General features: G+C 42.1%; 1 long non-coding RNA gene across 1 annotated transcript in view; it reads left to right on the top strand.

Annotated features, from left to right (window-relative positions):
- Positions 1 to 13506: 13506 nt before the first annotated feature.
- Positions 13507 to 20731, top strand: part of LOC145510502 (uncharacterized) — a 30177-nt gene continuing 22952 nt past the window's right edge. The window contains exon 1 of the long non-coding RNA XR_014057059.1: positions 13507 to 13584. This is a non-coding gene — a long non-coding RNA (uncharacterized LOC145510502). The remainder of the gene's footprint in view (positions 13585 to 20731) is intronic.

Here is a 20731-nt window from a genome sequence, read left to right as displayed (position 1 = left end):
TGAATAGGTCAGCCTGTTATTTAAGCATAAATTATTTCACCGCTTCATGTTAGTGTTGTGTTTAGTTAACGATGAGGTTTTTATTTTAGCCCCCAATGAAACCATGAAACAAATTGCTTGTTTGACCTAGCCTCTCACCCTGAATCTTATTCTTTGATTCATGCTGACTCACTGTTAGTAACCAGCCTGCACGTTTCAAGATACTAGTTTCCCATTCTTGACCTCATGTTATTTTTCTACATTTCCCTCCTCTCTTTATCTGGTCATCTCTTCCCACTTGCCCTTCCATTCCCGTTATCCAATGTTCCCAATCAAAGAACAACCCTTTTCTGGGTCCTCTCACTGGGCACACAGCCCTAAATTGTCCCATCACTGGTCCACTTCATTCCAAAGGGGTAATACCAATAAAGATGTTCCACATAGCTTTCCCCTGGCTCTGACGTATCACTCATTTAGCAAATAAGGATGGAGAGGTCTTCCAGTCAGTGGAAAGAAGACTAGAGAGAAGCTGGTTTGAGTCTTGTGAGATCCCGTTCAGTTGGTGAAACAATTCCAGTCCCTGTTTTCTCAGTGATGGAAAAGAAGTTTTGCAGTCCAATAGGCCCAGGTTCAAACCCAACATCTCTTATTACTTAGCAGCCTGGCCTAGTAAAATCCGAGAGTCAATTTCTTCTTTTACGAAATGAGGGTGGTCATACTTTACTCAGGATTTTGACAAGTTGACAAGTTGAAACAAGAAAAATATGCCATATAATGCAATCACAATGGGAGGCTATTTAAAAATGTTTGTTAGAAGAATTGTGGATGAGTGGATTTGATTAATAACTGACTATTATCAGACAAATCATTTTTAATGAAAAGTATATTTGGTCAAGATGACTAAAAAATGGCAGGGTGAAGGATGGCAAGTTGCTTGTGTTGAATTGTGATTAAGAGCACAGTTCCTTCAAATCCCACTTCATACTCTGACCCACCATTTACCAGCTACACTACCTTTGACAGGTTGCTTAGCCCCAGATTTCTAATCTATAAACATGACAAACACTTACTTCCTTGGGTTCACTGTGGCTTAAATGACAAAGTGCCTGGAAAAGACTTGGCACAGTGCCCGATGTAGAATTAAGTAGACTTAAGCCCTTTATACATAGAAGGTGTCATTACTAAGATGAATAAAAGTAAGACAAAATGAAAGGTCTCAGCGGCCTCTACCTCATGGCACAATCACAAACATTGAGAAAATGTTTTGTAACCAGAAGTATGTAAACACATGAGGGATTTTTTATTACAATTATTATTAGGAAGAACAATGAACTGAATAGATGACTGTTACTGGAACTAGCACAAACGCCACGGGGCCTTTCTTCAGTTGGCATGTGTATATGCACACAAGTGCTTGAGAAAGGTATAGGACTGGCTTAATTAAAGGATAATTTCTGTTGTTGCTCTGAGTGTACAAAGTCATAAAGAGAGGATGTTTAAAAGAGAGGCTAAAGTAATGTGTGGAGAACTTAATTGATAGTCTAAAGCCGTTGATTGTAAATATGCTCAGGAGGTAGATAAGTTCACACTGTTTTATGGCAGGAGGGTTTTTTATTGGTAATTTCATGCAATTGTGAAATTGGAAGGATCACCGGGCCAGAGGTTTTCTATGTATTCAGCAGAGAGGGTTTCCCGCTTCTCAATCTTGAGGAGTGACTCCCTCTGGGAGCCACTGGCCGTGACCTTACATTTTCTGAGTGAAGAGTTTTCTCTGAAGGGGATAAGAGAAGGAAACAAAGTTCTTCAGAAGGGAAGAGGGCCTGAGGGTTCTTTTCCCAAGCTTGTTCCCACATTCCCAAGGGTGTCCATCTCTATAAGCCTATGTTTCTTAGGGTTCTTTCAGATGCTGACATCACACATCCCCAGGGTAGCCACAATGGGGGAAAAGCTGATCTTCCTGTGGTGAGTCACCATGAACTGACAAGACCCAAAACAGAGCCCCTCAACAACAAAGGGGTTGGCCTCCTCCTTTTCCCGCACAGGCTTCATTCCCACCTGTGCTCTGTCACCCTCTCCCATTGGTTTCCCACTCTCTTTTCTATTCACTTCTTTATGCAGCTGCTCCATTGTCTCCCAGGAGACTGGCTCCTCTGCTCCTTACAAAGGTGGCCAAGATAACTGCACCTAGCTCCTAAGCTCAAGTTCAAAGACTTCATAACAACAACAAGACTGTAAGAGCTTTCCAGGGAGAGTCATAGGATGAGTACATATCCTAGTAGGTATCTACAGCACTGAGGTATGGAAGATATGATATTTTGCTAAGTGCTATTGGCTAAATGTTAACAAATATAGAGAATACTTGCCCATGGCTTCCTCCTTCCTTAACCTCAATGGTGCCAAGATATATGTCTTGCTCCCAATCCAAAGACCATTTCCATGTGCATCATAGCAGACAAGGTGGCACAGGTGGAACTGACCCCATAAGTTCTCCTCTACTAATGATTCAGCGTAGCCTCCCTCCTTTTCATGTTGAATAAGTGGAGGACCATACAGAGTGCATATTAAAGTGAGATGAAAATACTCACATGATGTTGTCATGAGCTGGTTATTTCTGCTTTGTACTAAAGGCAAAGACAGAAGCTGAGGATCTTACCATGGCAAATTATAGTCAGCCCATACAAAATAAATTGGATTAAATGCCAACTGTGTTGTTGATGGATTTTTATAATGACCCCTCCCTTCAGTGAGCATTGTTTGTAAAGTACTATCGCATAACTCTTCGGCCTCACAAGCCAAAGGCTATCTCTTCCCATGCTATAGCTAGTAAAACTGAGGCTCAGAGGATGGTGTGGTTTCCCAAAGCCAAGCAATGAGTAAATGGCAGAGCTGATAACAAAATTCACAACTTGGCACTGATAATTCCGTTGTCCTTTAGCTATATTCTTTTGCTTCCCCGTAGGCAAGCTATTTGTTATTTTTCCCTTTGCTTCTCCAGAGGTGCCCTCCACCCTTCTCCATCCTGCTTTGTGTCCTAGGAGGATGACTTTATTGATTAATAAAGTGAATTAATGAGAGACGCCAGCAGGAAATCAGAGAGTGAGATCAGAGTTTATTTTCTGGATGCCTCACTGCATTCCTTCCTCCAAACTCCTGTAGTTCCTTTCTTCCCTTGACCTTTCAGGGCTAAGAGTGGTATCATTTTCTGAACTCAGGTACTGCATCATCCTCATTGGTTTCCCTTAGCCCTTGCCTCTATTTAACCCCCCTCAATTACCCAATTGGTGCATCCCATCCTTTTCCTGCCTGTGATTCATCAGCAAACTAATAGTGTACCTTAATCTCCCCCATTGCTGTGTCACTGAGGCTTATGGAGATATTGTTTTATTGTCTAAATAATAACCTTTGAGAGGAATATAGACTTTACTTGCAACTACTTGCAACTCACTGTCCACAAATACTCTTTGGATCTTAATCAAAGAGTACAAGTGTTTTTCCATACTGTATCCTGGTTTCTCTCCATCCTATCAAAGGCAATGTACTTTGTTGGTCTGAGTCTCATGTAGGCAGTCTGGGCAGCTGGAACTCAACACCACAGTTCCCATCTTTTCCATGTGGGATCATCCCTATTTCTTCACACAGGCAGCTCAAAAGAAGAATTGATATTGAAATGGGGCCATATACTGGGGGACATATGGGGAAAAAATTGGGATTGAGAGAAACATAATGAAGAAACAGAAATGAAGAGACCTCGGCAAACAGTACATAGAACTATAAAACCACATAGCCTCAAGAGATGGTCCTTTCCATACTGCCTGCGGATAGGCAGGAATTGTTTCTGAACTTCAGCCGGCTGTTTATTTTCCTATCTATTTTATTCTGCAGACAGCTAAATACAGAGAGTGGTTTATTTAAAAGTTGAGTATTTTGAAACACCAATGTAAAGAACTTCTAAATGGGTCACCATATTCCTCTCTCTTCACCCAGATATACATACATAATAAGTTAACATTCCCCATGCAAATGACTCTATATTGCTATTTTGGTGTTTACTGATCCCTGTCAGCCAACTGTGCTCAAAACACTAGCAACAGTTATTCCCCAAATGAAAAATTCACTCCATCAGAGCAGCTTTTCTATGTCTCCTCACTGCCCCAGGATCTAGCACAGGGCCCAGCACACAGCAGGCATCCAAGGAAATGTTTTGAGATAAAATTGAATGACTGCAAGATTTTGGAAAGTGCTAGAATGGGAGCATTGTGTCAGAGACAGAAGAGGAGAAAGATGGAGGCGGTTCTGAGAGAATTGCAATGCAGGCTCCTGCCATCAGACTGACGCTTCTATCTTGTCATCCTTTCCTGCTCTTCACATACTCTGGGAAGAGCTGTTTCCTCAGAAGCTGCCACATTCTCCCAGAGCTAGCCAAATGTGGCTGCTTTCCTAAATCTAACTGTAAATGAGCATGAGCATAGGTAGTTCAGCTCGAGCTGTGTCTGCCCCTACCGAGAAACGCCTCAAAAGGAAAGAAGGTAGGTTTCTAATTTTTCTCAGAGGAGGGCACGACGTGACAGGCTGAGAGGGTGGCTCCCACTGGAATCCTTTCCTTCACAGCAACAAGTCTCACACCTGAAGGGCTATAATGAAAGACACCTCAGCCCTTCTTGCCAGTTAGCACCTTACTTCTTCCTGGGTGACTGAGAGACCCAAAAATATTAATAGTTTCTAGTCACCATTTCGAGTCTCCTCAAGGAATTCAGAATGTTGCTGAAAGTAAAATATTCAGCTCTCCAGAAAGCCAGGAGGCCAGGTGAATTCTTTTCTGCTGCAGTACCATGTCTTATTTTATTCTCTTAGGTACAGCCTAGGAAAAGCATCACCCCCATCACACCCTGCCAGCTCCCCCACTACACCTCCTGGTAGAAATTTTAGGCACAGTCACACCACAGAATGCTTCCTTATACCTGACACTTCTTAATCCTCTAAATCTGGAGATTTTACCTCAAGTGAATTCAAAACACATTTTCTGAGTTTAAGAGCTAAGACCTAGAGAAAATGTTAAACAAAATTTGTTGTGTTGGGTCTCGGAGGGGGCTGCCCCCAAATATGCCTCAATAGCATACTGGTTATTTTGAATTAAAGTTGCTTAAGAAAGAGTCAGTGTAAGAGGACACTCTGACTATCCTCTCTGTCTCCCTGAAAGTAGCAAATTCATCTCCCCTGTGAAATGTGCCCTCTTTGCACCTGGAGGTAAAAGGAAACGCTTATCACCAGAGATAACGGAGTTCTAGCCTACCAGCCTGTATAAGCAAACCTTGTTACTTCTTTCATTCACTACCCCAAGCCCATATTCTGCTTGAATTCCTCACTAATTGAGCACTCAAAACCTAAATCTCTTTGTCTTATCAATTCCTTAGGGAAAAAAAAATTTTTTTTCCCCCAAAAAGCATGAAGCCTGCCTTCTTTGGCCACTTCTTAGGTCCCATTTCTATGAGACCTACCTGTACACAAATTAAAATGTGCTTCTTTTTCTCCTGTCAATCTGTCTTGTTTCTATTTTATTATTATTCCAACCACAAGAATTCAAGAGAGGTAGAAGGAACAATTTTCCCTTCCTGTCAGTCCTTATCCTTCAGGAACTAACAATCTAGCATTTGACCTTCATTTATTTATTTTCCCATCTAAAAATGTTTGAGGTGGCTTACAAAATTGTAAATGCTACAATAAGGGAAAATAAAACTTAGAATAAGTTGGTGAAGAAATCAGGAGAGAAATGAAGACAAGAAGCATAAGTGAAGCTAGAAATGAAGTCAGCACCCACATAGCAGACTATAAGATCCTGAACACTTGCTAGGTGTGATCTCCAATGTGACTGCAAGATTTCCAGCAGACAGGATACATAGTCTAATCAAGGAGACAAGCCAGGTCTCAAAGTATCTATGAAGATAAGAGTTGTGAGCTCTGGGGCCAGGTCTCCTGGATTCTAAATCCCAGCTTCCAGGTATGTGATCTAAGGCGGGGTCCCCAATCTCCAGGATCTAATTCCTGATGATCTGAGATGGAGCTGATGTAATAATAACAGAAATAAAGTGCACAATAAACATAATGTGTTGAATCATTCTAAAACCATCCCCCCACCCCCAGTCCATAGAAAACTTGTCTTCCATGAAACCAGTCCTTGGTGACAAAAAGGTTGGGGACTGCTGATCTAAGGGAAATCATTCAACTTCTCTAAATTGCAATCTATGTATCATCTGGGAATAATAGTGCCAACTCCAGAGGGTTATGTGAGGAATCAAAGAATTTATGTCTGTAGGAATGTAAAGCATTCCATTATACAGTAAGTGCTCCACAAGCGTTGGTTAGTACAAGACAGAATATGACAAGTACTGCAACAGAAGTTCAAGTTCACTGTTATAATAACATAGAAGGAAAAGATTGATCTGGGTTGAGGACAGGGGAGGGACATAGATTGGGTATCGCTTTGTTGTGATGACAGAAACAAAATGGAATGGAAGAAAGACTTTGGCTAGTCAACAGAAGGAAATGGTAAAGTTTAAGCACAAGGACCAGTACAAGTGTTACAATAGGAAAGGAGAGCAGTTGTTCAAAGACCACTGTGTGTCAGAGAATCTAGAAATCAATTAGTTTTCTATCATCCCTATATTAGTCCAGAAACTTGTGACAGCAAATGATGGAAACCCAGTACAAACCAGCTCAAGGAAACCAAAAAGATGGGTTGTATTATTTCCTAACACTTGGAACTAAGGGACAGCTTCAGACACAACTGGATCCAGGACCTTGAAAAGCATATTATCAGAATTCACCTCAGCTCCACTTTCCTCTATGTTGAATTTCTTCTCAGGCAGGAAAACTACCCAGATAGTCCAAATGTCCATCTACCCAATCTCAGGCCCATGGAAATGCCCATATAACCATCATTTAAGAAGTAAGTGAGAACCTGGGGAGTAATTTAGAAAGTGCTCCTGTTCTCCTTCTGGGCACCAGGCAGGATTCTACTTCCATAGCCCCCTTTGAAATAAAAGGCTGCCACAAGACTGACAACAGACAAAGAAACAAGAGTAGATGTGGTCTTTCCACATCCAGGTGGAATCTTTAAGAGGCAGCCATTTCCCCTCCCCTTGCCATGATGATTATGGTCCTTCCAGTCAAAGAGGACTCTGTCACTGTGGGTCACAAATGAGGAGAACTGAGCTCACCTTGTGTGAACACACAACTAAAGTGAGAAACATTTTTGCTGTATTGAGTCATTCGATACAATAACCTTCAATAACCTTCCTTCCAATACATTTGCTGTTTTAGAGCTTGTTGGCTACCACAGTATAGCCTACTTTACCCTAATAAAGAAAGAATCCCTAGTGGGATCTGTATTGGGGCTCTCCAGGAAATAGAACTAATACTGTGGGGGAAGGGAGAGAGAGACAGAGATTTTAAGAAATTGGTTCACACAATGGTGGAGACTGTCAAGTCCAAAATCTTCAGGGTGAGCCAGCAGCCTGGAGACCCAGGAGACGAGAGCCAGAGGTGTAAGGTCCAAAGGCTGTATGCCCACAGAATTCCTTTTTGCTCAGCAGAGATCAACTGTTTTATGAAGGTCTTCAACTGACTGGATGAAGTCCACCCACTAATGGAGGACTTTACCCAGAGTCCACTGATTTCAATGTCAACCATGTTCAAAAAACACTCTTACGGAAATATCCAAGATAGTGTTTGACCAAACATCTGGGTTCCGTGTCCCAGTCGAGCTAACACATAAAATTAACCATCACAGGATCTCGTCCACCTAGTTGGAGCGAGCAAGTGCTGTTAAGGCCTTTGCAGGAACTTGGTCAGAATTTCCCTTCTGAGGGAAATTATAAAGGAACTCATGATATGAGCCTCAAAGGAAAGCTTCCTGTCTCCTCTCTCAGATCATCCTAATGATTCTAGAGAAAAAGCTTGTGCATCTCACTTTCAGCATTGTTTTATTTGGCAACTGAGATATCAGATTCTGTTTGTCCCATCCTGGTTCAAGCCTCTGTGCCTCCCCTCAAGCCACGTCTCCTAAAAAACCCCTGGTCTCCTTCAATACTCCTTTCTTCCACAGATCCACATGGCCTAACCAAAATAAAGGGCGAGAAATAGTGACTTGAACCCTGAGGCCAGATAGATTCACACAAATCCCCAGGATCTGGTTACCCTGATCCTATTTGACAAAATTTCCTTTAAACTATGAGCCATTGGCAGGTTTGGTTCTTTGGAGCTCCTCATGAGCCCATGAATCACCTTTTTATCTCTGTTATATAACAGAGGCAAATTTTCAGAACTTTCGTGACTTTAACCAGGAAATAGCTTCAAGGTATTTGTAAAACTGAACTGGTATGAAGCGTGGGCCAGGTGTATAGCATACAGATAGACCAGCAGCAAGGGAGTTGTCAGTACTTCCGGCCCAGCAGGGGGAAAAAAAAGCCCTTACCAAAATTATAAATGTAGGCAACATTACCTTTGCTGGCCCAAAGCCTCAACTTTCTGAACTCCTCCCTTCTCTGCAGGCACTATCTCCCTCACCTCTGCTACTATCTGACAAGTCAAAAACCCCACAGAGGTAACCCTCTTGCTGTTTTTCAAAGCACCCACTCATCACCTCATGCCCTTCTCCCTGGTGGCTAGCAAAGAATTGTGTGGTTTGACCAATTCATTCATATCACAATATTAATTACTGATAAAAGCCTGACTGTACAGACAGAAAGACAAACACTGTATAATATAACTTATGTGGAATCTAAAAAATACAACTAGTTAATAAAACAAAAAAGGAGTAGGCTCACAGATGTACAGAACTGAGTAGTGGTCACCAGTTCAGAGAGAGAAGAAAGAAGGGGAAATACAGAGGTAGGGATTTAAGAGTACAAACTTTTAGGTATAAAATAAGCTCCAAGCATATATAGTACAACATGGGGAATATAGACAATATTTTATAACTATAAATGGAATATAATCTTTTAAAATTGTAAATCACTATTGGTAGCTCTGATTGTAAAGAATCCTTCTGCAACACTGGAGACCTGGATTCAAACCCTGGGTCAGAAAGATCCCTGGAGAAGAGAATAGCTATCCACTCCAGTATTCTTACCTGGAGAATTCCATGGACAGAGGAGCCTGGTGGGCTACAGTCCATGAGGTTGCAAAGAGTTAGATATGACTGAGCAACTAACACTTTCACACACATCTCGTACACTTATAACAATACTGTACAGGAACTATACTTCAACTGAAAAAATAAATTACAATAAAACAAAAACACTGCTCAAGAAAAACATAGGAGTTTCTCTATAAACTCTCTCAAAGGTATTTGAAAGTTAACAGAGCTTTCTTTCAGGTATCAGTCCTTATCAAAATAAGCTCGAAACTGTGACAGGTTTTCATTTCCTCTGTCACCATTAACAAAGTCCTGGATTCTCCATGATTTTCTAGGCCAAATCTTATACAGATGCATGAGTACAGCTTTGTGCTTTTAGACAATTACCACTCGAGGGAACCTGATATTTCCCCCTACTCTTCCACGCAGCCTGTGTCTTCATGCTAAAAAAAAAATGGGACACCCTCTTATACCATCATCTGTTCTTCCCTACCCTTGCCACTGAGGGGTGGAGTGGACCTGGAAACAAAAATTGCAATGTCACATGGTGAGGACAATAAAAATGATGGGAATGAAGCACTGAAAACAGAGGCAGGAGAGCTAACTTGGCCCAAATGGCACTGTCCCCACAAAACTCTTACATTTACTTTAAGTTCAAAATAGTCTAAAGCAAATGATTGCCATTCAAAAAAGAAGTCATTCAAAAAGAATCCAGTCTGCCATACTGCACAAATCCAAAGGATATCAATCACAATTATCCAAGCGAATGGTACCCCCTTAAAGTTGTGCAACAGAGCAATGCTGTCAGGAGGATACATACTCCCTGACATGTCTCAACTTTGGATACACTTATGCGTGCTACACGATAAGTTGCCTCTGTTGTATCTGACTCTTTGCAATCCTATGGACTGTACCCTCCAGGCTCTTCTGTCCATGGAATTCTCCAGGCAAGAATATTGGAGTGGGTTGCCATGTCCTCCTCCAGGGGATCTTCCCAACTCAGGGATCGAACCTGGATCTCTTACCTCTTCTGCACTTGCAGGTAGGTTCTTTACCACTAGTGCCACCTGTGAAGACCCAAGTAGGTACTTGGATACCCTTAGTACCTCCTATGAATCATATCCATCTCAATAAAGGAACTGTTTGGCCATATGACATCAGTCCCTTAATGTTAACCAATATCCTATGACAAAGGTTTTGGTTGGAAAACAACACTATTCACATGTGATTCACCACCTATTTCTTAGAAGTTTCTACAACTCTTTTTTACATTCCCAATTTCTCAGCAATTGTTTTAAATTCATTGTTTTCCCTAGCGAAAGAGCTTTAACACTGAACTTTTCAGTTTGTGTTCCTGGCACCATTTTCATAATGTATCCAGTCATACTAGCCAAGACTTCTGTTCTATCTTTCCCCATCAACTTGTCAAGTCTGTCAGTTCTATCTCTGCAAGTTAACTATCATCTGTTTCCACTTCCACACCTCTAGGCATCACCTGTTACCTGGTTATCTATACTGCAAACTCTCCCTTCTCCAATCCTTTCAAAACACTGTTCCTTTCTTATAATAAAACCTCAACTCTACTCCTCTATTCAAATACCCTCAATGGCAGTTAAATAGAACCCTTCATTTTGGCCTGAAAGAATCTCTACAACATAGCATCAGTTGCTTTACCATCCATCATCCCTTTCAGCCACTGTTTCTCAAAATTTTATGCATGGACTATTGACGAGTCCAAAAATCCCCCAATGGACCATAAACTGATCCAAAAATCTCACAAGCTAATTTTGATCAATTCCATAGGTAACTGTTTTAGCTATGACTTAACATCTTTACAGGAAGCAGGTAAGGGGACTAAAATAAGCTATAATTAACACCACTAAACAGATTCTGAAGGACTCTAATTCAGTATTCCATAAGCTGCTTAGCTTCCATACAACACTGAAAGCAACTACACATGTGTACATGTGGATTAATGGAATCCCTTCGAATAGGTGTGGGTGGGTGGAGTAGACTATGAGGTACACTGTAAACAGTATCAATTTTTTTTAAGTATATGAAACATTATTCTAGGAAGAGTCTAAATTCTAATCAAACTAATACACTGTTCTCTAAATAAGTCTGTTTGCTCTCCTGACTCTTCACCTTTGTTAACTTACTTCTCTCTGCTTAGGATACCCTTCCTGTATCTGACCGTGTAAATATACCTCCTTTTGTATATTTCATTTCAGAATTCCCATTTCAAGAACTCCCTGCCCCATCAGATATGAGGGTAAAGTCTCTCCTGAGGGTAAAGTCTCTCCTGAAGCCCAGGTGGTCCTGGAAAATCTTCTATTAAACAACTCACCCTATCCTGCATTACTGTTATTCATCTTCTAATAATGCTTCTACTAGAACACAGTCTCCTTGAAGGTAGGTACTGTGCCTAACATCTGCCTCGACAAGAATCTTGCACAATGCCTTACACATAATAACCACTACATGTTTTCTCTCTCTCTCTCTCATACACACACACACACACACACACACACACACACACACACACACAGAGCACTAGTCACAAAGATACAGTCTGTAATAAGTTTTCCTTGGGGTAATAAAAGCTTTATATAGTTGAAGAGTTTTGGAATATAAATGGAACTGTGGAACTGTTCAATCCTCAAAGGTAGTTATCACATATATAATTCCATTATAAAATTAGCAGTGGACAGGATGAAACATTTTAGGAAGGAAATGGTAAAGATATTCAAGCCTGGGGCCTACTGAGAATTATAGTACCAAAAAATTCTTACTTCATTTTCCTGAATCTGAAAACTTCTCTGCACAATTGATCCTCTACACCTACCCAGAAGCAATCCCTCTGCCATACTTTTCTCTGATACACACACACACACACACACACACACACACACACACACACACACACACACACACACACACACACGAGTTGCTGCATGGCCAGTTTAGGGAGTCCTCTAAATGTTTTCTCATTATTTGCCTGTGTCTTTAAAATTTCTAACAGGATTAAAACATAAGAATTACACTTTCATAGTGGACCACCATCTAAAACTATATTCTAAGTTCAAGAAGACAGCTGGGGCATAATAAAAATAATTCTGGTCATAGAATCTCATTACCAGGGCTTCAAGTTCTAGCCTGCCTCTTTTCTAATTGCCTACCTCAGAAAATCATCCTCTCTGAATCTCACCATCCTCATCCATATGTGAGTGTGTGCTCAATCATGTCCGACTCTTTGTGATCCCATGGTCACAGGTTTCTCTGTCCATGGGATTTCCCAGGCAAAAATACTGGAGTGGGTAGCCATTTCCTACTCCAGGGGATTTTTGCAACCCAGGGATAGAACCTGCATCTCCTGCAATGGCAGGCTTAAGATAGAGATGAAAAGAGCTTACTAACCGAAACACAAGTTTGTGTGACCAATGCCCATGAAGCCAAACAATACCAAAACACCAGAGTTTGGAACAGAGAAAGGTTTATTGAGGGCCATGCAAGGAGATGAGTGACTCATGCCTTAGAAATCCCAAACTCCACAAAAGCTTTCGGCAAACCCCTTTTCTAGGAAAGGTGAGGGAGAGGCATGGTTACTTGTGAACTTTTCGGTGTCAGGTCCTTTGTTCTTAAGGTCAGATCATGGTCAGGTAACAATGCTCCTATAAATCTCCACCAAACAAATGCTATTCACTGTTACAAGGAAGGGCAATGTCACAAGGCACAACTTTCACTCTCTGAGGTCCCAGTCCTGGCTGAGAGGAGGCAGAGATCAGTTAGCAGCGCCCTCAGCACCAGGTCCCCAGACCCTGCCCAGCTGTCATCACTGAAGGAACCAGGCACCCAGGACACAGTTGGCCCTCAGGCTCCTCAGCCCACCCATACAGTGGGGACAAGTCCTTCAGGCTGTGTCCCAGGAAGACCGCCACTGCCATTAGGTCACAGAGGCAGGGATTGGGGAGAGAGTCACCGCCACCTCACGGCCTGAGCCAAGGCCAGGGGGTAGCCCTGGTGAGGGCTCTGGAGCCCTGAAGGACACAGCCCCCAGCCTGGGCCCCCCATTTCACCCACTGATCCAAGGCCCCTGGGGAAAAGGCCAGGATTCACCTCTTAGCTCATTCTCAGCCTGACAACCACCACTCTGCCAACTGTTGGCTGAATGGACCACTAACGGTCGCTCATTGACAGTTGGTCACTTAGGGGAGGATCCCACTGCAATGCCGACCAATGGCTGAGCAGGACCATTAACGGTCACTCATTGACAGTTGGTCACTTGGGGGAGGGGCCCACTACAATGCCAACTAGTGGCTGAACATGACTACTAATAGTCCCCTGGTAACCACTGGCTGATCAGAGAAACCTGGCTGGCTACAGTCCAAGGGGTCACAAAGAGTCGGACATGACTGAGCACACACTCACATATGGATGAGGACGGTGAGATTCAGAGAGGATGATTTTCCAAGGTAGGCAATTAGAAAAGGGGCAGGGCTGGAACTTGAAACCCTGATAATGAGATTCTATGACCAGAATTATTTTTATTATGCCCCAGCTCTCTTGTCGAACTTAGAATGTAGCTTGATGGTGGTCCACTATGAAAGTGTAAATTCTTGTGCTTTAATTCTGTAAGACATTTTAAAGGCACAGGCAAATAATGAGAAAACATTTAGAGGACTCACTAAACTGGCCAAATTGCTGAGGTAACGGCACACAGCAATGGCCACATGCTAAATGTTGTGCTGTGCTGCGCTCTGTTACAAGATCACTATGGGTGCTTCAGAGAGTTTCTCTAAGAATTTATCACAATAATGGATATGGGATATCTATGTAAGTCAGCAGTCCCCAACCTTTTTGGCATTAGGGAACAGTTTCATGGAAGACAATTTTTCCAGGATTAGGAGAAGAGGGGGATAGTTTCAGGATGATTCAAACACATCATATTTATTGTGCACTTTATTTCTATTATTACATTGTGATATATTAAAGTAACTAAACAACTCACCATAATGCAGAATCAGTGGAAGCCCTGAATTTGTTTTCCTGCTACTAAACGGTCTCATCTAGGGGTGATGGGTGAGTGAGGGGGAGGGGATGAAACTTTTGCTCGCTCATCCAGCTCCCTTTTCCACCACTCACCTTCATGTGTGCAGCCTGGTTCCTAACATAGTACCAACCAGTCTGTGGCCCAGAGGGTGGGGACCCCTGATGTAAGTGACCAGAGACACAGGAATTATTTTTTGCTCAGTTATTTAAGAGAAGTTAACCATTTCATTTGATTTTCATACAAGGGCAAAATATGTCTAGTTTTAGTTTGTAATGTAACTTCAGACTGTGTGCAAGGCAGCATGGCTGAGAGTCTGAACTAAAAATTTCATCAGTGAGTAGAAGAAAAACAAGCAGGGAAGCGGAAAAAAAATTACACCTTCAAGTGTACAAGGACACATTTTTGTTCTGACAGACACAGCTGCCCTAGTGACTTGTTTGCACAGGGGCTGCCGAGGACCCAGCTAAGAACAGAGTCCCCCCTGCCCCGGACTCACAGCCACCTCACATAAGCTTCTGCTCTCAGGGAATTCAGCCCCTGTCTTCTAGAAAGCAGTCAGAGATCTCCCAAGGCATTTCTGCCAGCATTGCTGCTCCTCCCCACCAAGGAGCAGATGAGGAGTAAAATGGCCAACATTTCCCACCTCAAGAGTCAGTGCAGCTAATACAGCTACTAAATACTCCTGGCTAGTTCCCCAGGCTGTAAGTTCTTCATACCTGGAGGCCTGGCTCTGCACTATAGAATATGATGCCAGTGTATATCCTATCCTAAATAAGGTGATTGTTTTCTCCCAAAAAGGAAGAGTCTGGTCTAAGGGGACAGACACTGCATGTCTATTACCCTTAGTCACCTAAAACCAAAATGTGGGTGGGGAGGTAGAAGCCATTCATTCACTTATTCATTCAACAAATATTTATTAAGCCATAACTACATGCTATGGAAAAGAAATGCAAAAAAGCAAAATGGCTGTCTGAGGAGGCCTTACAAATAGCTGTGAAAAGAAGAGAAGCCAAAAGCAAAGGAGAAAAGGAAAGATATACCCATCTGAATGCAGAGTTCCAAAGAATAGTAAGGAGAGATAGGAAAGCATTTCTCTGTGATCAATGCAAAGAAATAGAGGAAAACAATAGAATGGGAAAGAGTAGAGATCTCTTCAAGAAAATTAGAGATACCAAGGGAACATTTCATGCAAAGATGGGCACATTAAAGGACAGAAATGGTATGGATCTAACAGAAGCAGAAGATATTAAGAAGAGGTGGCAAGAATACACAGAAGAACTGTACAAAAAGGATCTTTACAACCCAGATAATCACAATGGTGTGATCACTCACCTAGAGCCAGACTTCCTGGAATGTGAAGTCAAGTGGGCCTTAGGAAACATCACTATGAACAAAGCTAGTGGAGGTGATGGAATTCCAGTTGAGCTATTTCAAATCCTAAAAGACGATACTCTGAAAGTGCTGTACTCCATATGCCAGCAAATTTGAAAAACTCAGCAGTGGCCACAGGACTGGAAAAGGTCAATTTTCATTCCAATCCCTAAGAAAGGCAATGCCAAAGAATGCTCAAACCACCACACAATTGCAGTCATCTCACACACTAGCAAAGTAATGCTCAAAATTCTCCAAGCCAGGCTTCAATAATATGTGAACTGTGAACTTCCAGATGTTCAAGCTGGTTTTAGAAAAGGCAGAGGAACCAGAGATCAAATTGCCAACATCTGCTGGATCATTGAAAAAGCAAGAGAGTTCCAGGAAAACATCTATTTCTGCTTTATTGACTATGCCAAAGCCTTTGACTGTGTGGATCACAATAACGTGTGGACAACTCTGAAAGAGATGGAAATACTAGACCATCTGACCTGTCTCTTGAAAAATCTGTATGCAGGTCAGGAAGCAACAGTTAGAACTGGACATGGAACAAAAGACTGGTTCCAAATAGGAAAAGGAGCATGCCAAGGCTGTATATTGTCACCCTGCTTATTTAACTTCCATGCAGATCATGAGAAATGCTGGGCTGAATGAAGCACAAGCCGGAACCAAGATTGCTGGGAGAAATATCAATAACCTCACATATGCAGCTGACATCACTCTTATGGCAGAAAGTGAAGAAGAACTAAAGAGCCTCTTGATGAAAGTGAAAGAGGAGAGTGAAAAAGTTGGCTTAACGCTCAACATTCAAAAAACAAAGATCATGGCATCTGGTCCCATCACTTCATGGCAAATAGATGGAGAAAAAGTGGAAACAGTGGCAGACTTTATTTTGGGGGGCTCCAAAATCACTGCAGATGGTGATTGCAGCCATGAAATTAAAAGACGCTTACTCCTTGGAAGAAAAGTTGTGACAAATCTAGACAGCATATTAAAAAGCAGAGACATTACTTTGCCAACAAAGGTCCGTCCAATCAAGGCTATGGTTTTTCCAGTAGTCATGTATGAATGTGAGAGTTGGACTATAAAGAAAACTGAGCACCAAAGAATTGATGCTTTTGAACTGTGGTTTTGGAGAAGACTCTTGAGAGTCCCTTGGACTGCAAGGAGATCCAACCAGTCCATCCTAAAGGAAATCAGTCCTGACTGTTCCTTGGAAGGACTGATTCTAAAGCTGAAACTCCAATACTTTGGCCACCTAATGCAAAGAGCTGACTCATTTGAAAAGACGCTGATGCTGGGAAAGATTGAAGGCAAGAGGAGAAGGGGGCGTCAGAGGATGAGATGGTTGGGTGGCATCACCAACTCAATGGACATGAGTTTGAATAAACTCCAGGAGTTGGTAATGGACAGGGAGGTCTGGTGTGCTGCAGTCCATGCGGTCGCAAAGAGTCAGACATGACTGAGCGACTGAACTGAACTCAATGTGCTATGTGGGGCTTCCCAGGTGTTGCTAGTGGTAAAGAATCTACCTGTCAACCCAGGAGATGTAAGAGACGTGGATTCCATCCCTGTGTCAGGAAGATCCCCTGGAGGAAGGCATAGCAACTCACTGTAATATTCTTGCCTGGAGAATCCCATGGACAAAAGAGCCTGGCAGGCTATAGTCCATAGGATTAGAGAGTCCGACACGACTACAGCGACTTAGCATGTATGCATGAGCTGTGTATTATTTCAATTAGTAGAAACAAAAAGCAAAATAACTCTACAGCATTTCATACTAGTGTGGGATGGGGAGCATGCTGGGAGACAGAAGGGAGATGAATCAATGCAAGAATAAAATGAGGTCATTCCAGACAATGATGAGGGTCATTAAAAATAATACATGGTAGCCAGACTTGTCCTCTGTGATGGCCCACACTCTGTTTGTGGAGTGTGCTTCTCTTTGAATCTGAATAAACCCACTTCTTAGCTATCAAAAAAAATGATACAGGATAATAGAGATTGCAAAGTGGATGGGGGAGTGGTTTCAGTTTGGGGAAAAAGGAAAGCCTCTCAGAAGAGGTGACATCGGAGCTAAGCAGCAGCAGGATTCAATTGTGTTAATTTATTTATATTTTGGCCTCACCATGTAGCATGTGGAATCTTAGTTTCCCAACCAGGGATCAAACCTAGGCTCCAGCAGTGAAAGTACCAGTTTCTAACCACTGGACCAGCAGGGAATTCCCTCAACTGGGAGAGGAAGAGCATTCTGAACAGAATAGGGGACATGCCCCTGTGAGAAACTCCAGCCCATCCATTTGAAGGGCATATTTCACTCATAAGGCTTCCATGATGGAGTTTCAATACACCCGGAATCATGGTGCCAGTATTCCTCTAATCCTCTGGAACCCAGAAGCACTTCTGCGGTAGATCAACAACTGAGCTGGATAGTTATTGTGCCTCTTCAACACAGGATGTACCTTTTTCATTCTTCTTTCCCAAAGGAAGCATCTTAGAAGAGTGAGAAAATATGGTATGTGTGTCTATATGTATATGTGTTTTACACATATATATATGTGTATATATGTATAGACATACAGCTACCCAAACACAGTATAGTAAGTCCCCTACATATGAACCTTCAAGTTGCAGACTTCCGAAGATGTGAATGTATGTGCCAGCCCCTGAATGCCAGCTGTTGTACTATAATACTGTACTTCGCAAAGTACTGTACTATAAGATTAAAAATATTTCATTTTGTGTGTTTATTTTTTATGTACATATTAATTGTGTAAAAAGTATTATAAACCTATTACCATTCAGTATTGTATGGCCGATTGTGCTAACTAGGTACCAAGGCTAACACTTTTGGACTTAAGAATGTGCTCTTGGACCTGAACTCATTTGTACATAGGGAACCTACTATAATTTAGACCCAGCTTCTAGGCATGTCTGTGAAAGTTAAGATGGCCCATAGAAATTGTGTGTGAGGAAACCCAGAGGAAAAAGCTTGGGAAATGGAGAGGGTGTCTCTTGATGATCTTGATACCTTTGATCCTATATACAAACTCATATCCAACCCCCAGGCTTGGACAAGGACTTGGGTCTGAGCAGCTTGGAGCAGACAGAAGCATGAAAAGGGGTTTTAAGAGGTATATGGGGCTGAACAGTGAAAAGGCTGGCTTAAAACTCAACACTCAAAAGACTAAGATCATGGCATCCGGTCCCAGCACTTCATGGCAAATAGATGGGGAAAGAATGGAAACAGTGACAGACTGCACTTTCTTGGGCTCCAAAATCACTGCAGATGGTGACTCCAGCCATGAAATTAAAAGATGCTTGCTCCTTGTAAGAAAAGCTATGACCAACCTAGACAGCATATTAAAAAGCAGAGACATTAACAAAGGTCTGTATAGTCAAAGCTATGTTTTTTCCAGTAGTCTTGTATAGATGTGAGAGTTGGGCCACAATGAAAGCTGAGAGCTGAAGAACTGATGCTTTTTAACTGTGGTGTTAGAGAAGACTCTTGAGAGTACCTTAGACAGCAAGGAGATCAAACCAGTCCATCTTAAAGGAAATCAACCCTGAATATTCATTGGAAGGACTGATGTTGAAGCTGAAACTCCAATACTTTGGCCACCTGATGCGAAAAGCTGACTCATTGGAAAAAACCCTGATGCTGGGAAAGATTGAAGGCAGGAGGAGAAGGGGACGACAGAGGATGAGATGGTTGGAAGGCATCACTGACTCAACAGACATGAGTTTGAGCAAGCTCCAGGAGTTGGTGATGGACAGGGAAGCCTGGCGTGCTGTAGTCCATGGGATCACAAAAATTCGGACACAACTGAGTGACTGAACTGAACTGAACCATATGCAGCTTAACAAGGGAACAGGACATTGCAGGCAGAGAACATAAACTTCTGCTTATGTAGAGTGAGGATTTGCACCTTTCAGGACCTCAACAGAAAGCCTCTTCTTCAGGATATCTGTATCATGTGTGTCCAACACCCTGCCACTGGAAAGTTCCTAACGCCAGGGCTTCTGGATGTTAGCATACTGCCCAGAATATAATAGATTCATGATAAACATTCATTGAATTTGCTCCATTCTTACTAAGGTCACAATCAGTAATGGCAAAAGATGGACATCAGTGAGGACTGTGAAGACAAGCACACACATGAGAGGATTATTTACAAGCACATCAGGCACTTCTTCTTACCTTCGTACCTCAAAATACATAGGAGCAAATTATGTGAGTTAGGAGAGTGACAAGAGGCAACACAATGTAGGCAATAACCAGTAACTGCCTCCCCTTGAACCACAGATGAAGCAGCCTACAGATGCAAACAACCCAGTTTTAGGTGGTATTTTAGGTGCTTGGAAAGGCCATCTCGATTTCTAGAATTAATAGATCATTTGAAGCTGTAAGGAAATCATTTTGTTTAAGTATATATTCTAAATTTAGTCCCAAGTAGATGCTGTATTCAAAACCAAAACCAGGCTAAGAACCTGGCTCTGTCTACCCTAATTTCCTCAATAGTTGCTGCTGGGCTCACCACCCTACTAGGAAATTCAGGTAATATTAATACCCATGTTCTACTCAATAACTCCAATGCCTTGAGCTGTACCTCTGGGTTCCCTGCTGAGAAGATAAGGTTATTTTTTTGAACAAAGCAAATTCACTACTGCAATGGCTTTGCATAGGCAGTCCAGTAAGATGTACTTAGGAGATCTTATGGAGGAATTTTGACCTTGGTCACTGTGTGGAACCAACAATTTTTCTTCTATCTACAGTGTGATTTTCTTAATTTACTTGCAACCCACTGAGTGCATAACCAGACAAAGATGAGCCCTCTTGAGGTTGGTATACCAACTCACATTGGCAGGTGCCAACTGCAACTGAGAGTGTTCAACCTCAACAAGGACTTCAAAGTTTTAACAATGGCTTCTAAAAGTTACTATTAAAAACAAGAGCTTTATTAAAAAGAAATAAATGTTCTTATCATTGGGGAAGTGAGCTTTGATAGGGAGTTTGGGATGGAGGTGTACACACTGCTATATTTAAAATGGATAACCAACAAGGACCTACTGGACAGCACAGGGAACTCTGCTGAGAGTTATATGGCAGCCTGGATGGGAGGGGAGGTTGGGGGAGAATGAATACATGTATGTGTATGACTGAGTCCCTTCACTGTTCACCTGAATCTGTAACAACA

Source organism: Giraffa tippelskirchi, chromosome 6 (assembly GCF_054371585.1).
Source record: "Giraffa tippelskirchi isolate mGirTip1 chromosome 6, T2T-mGirTip1v1.2.pri, whole genome shotgun sequence".
Lineage (NCBI taxonomy): Eukaryota > Metazoa > Chordata > Mammalia > Artiodactyla > Giraffidae > Giraffa > Giraffa tippelskirchi.
The sequence above is the reverse complement of the archived record's forward strand: the minus strand, read 5'-3'. Positions and strand labels throughout refer to the sequence as shown.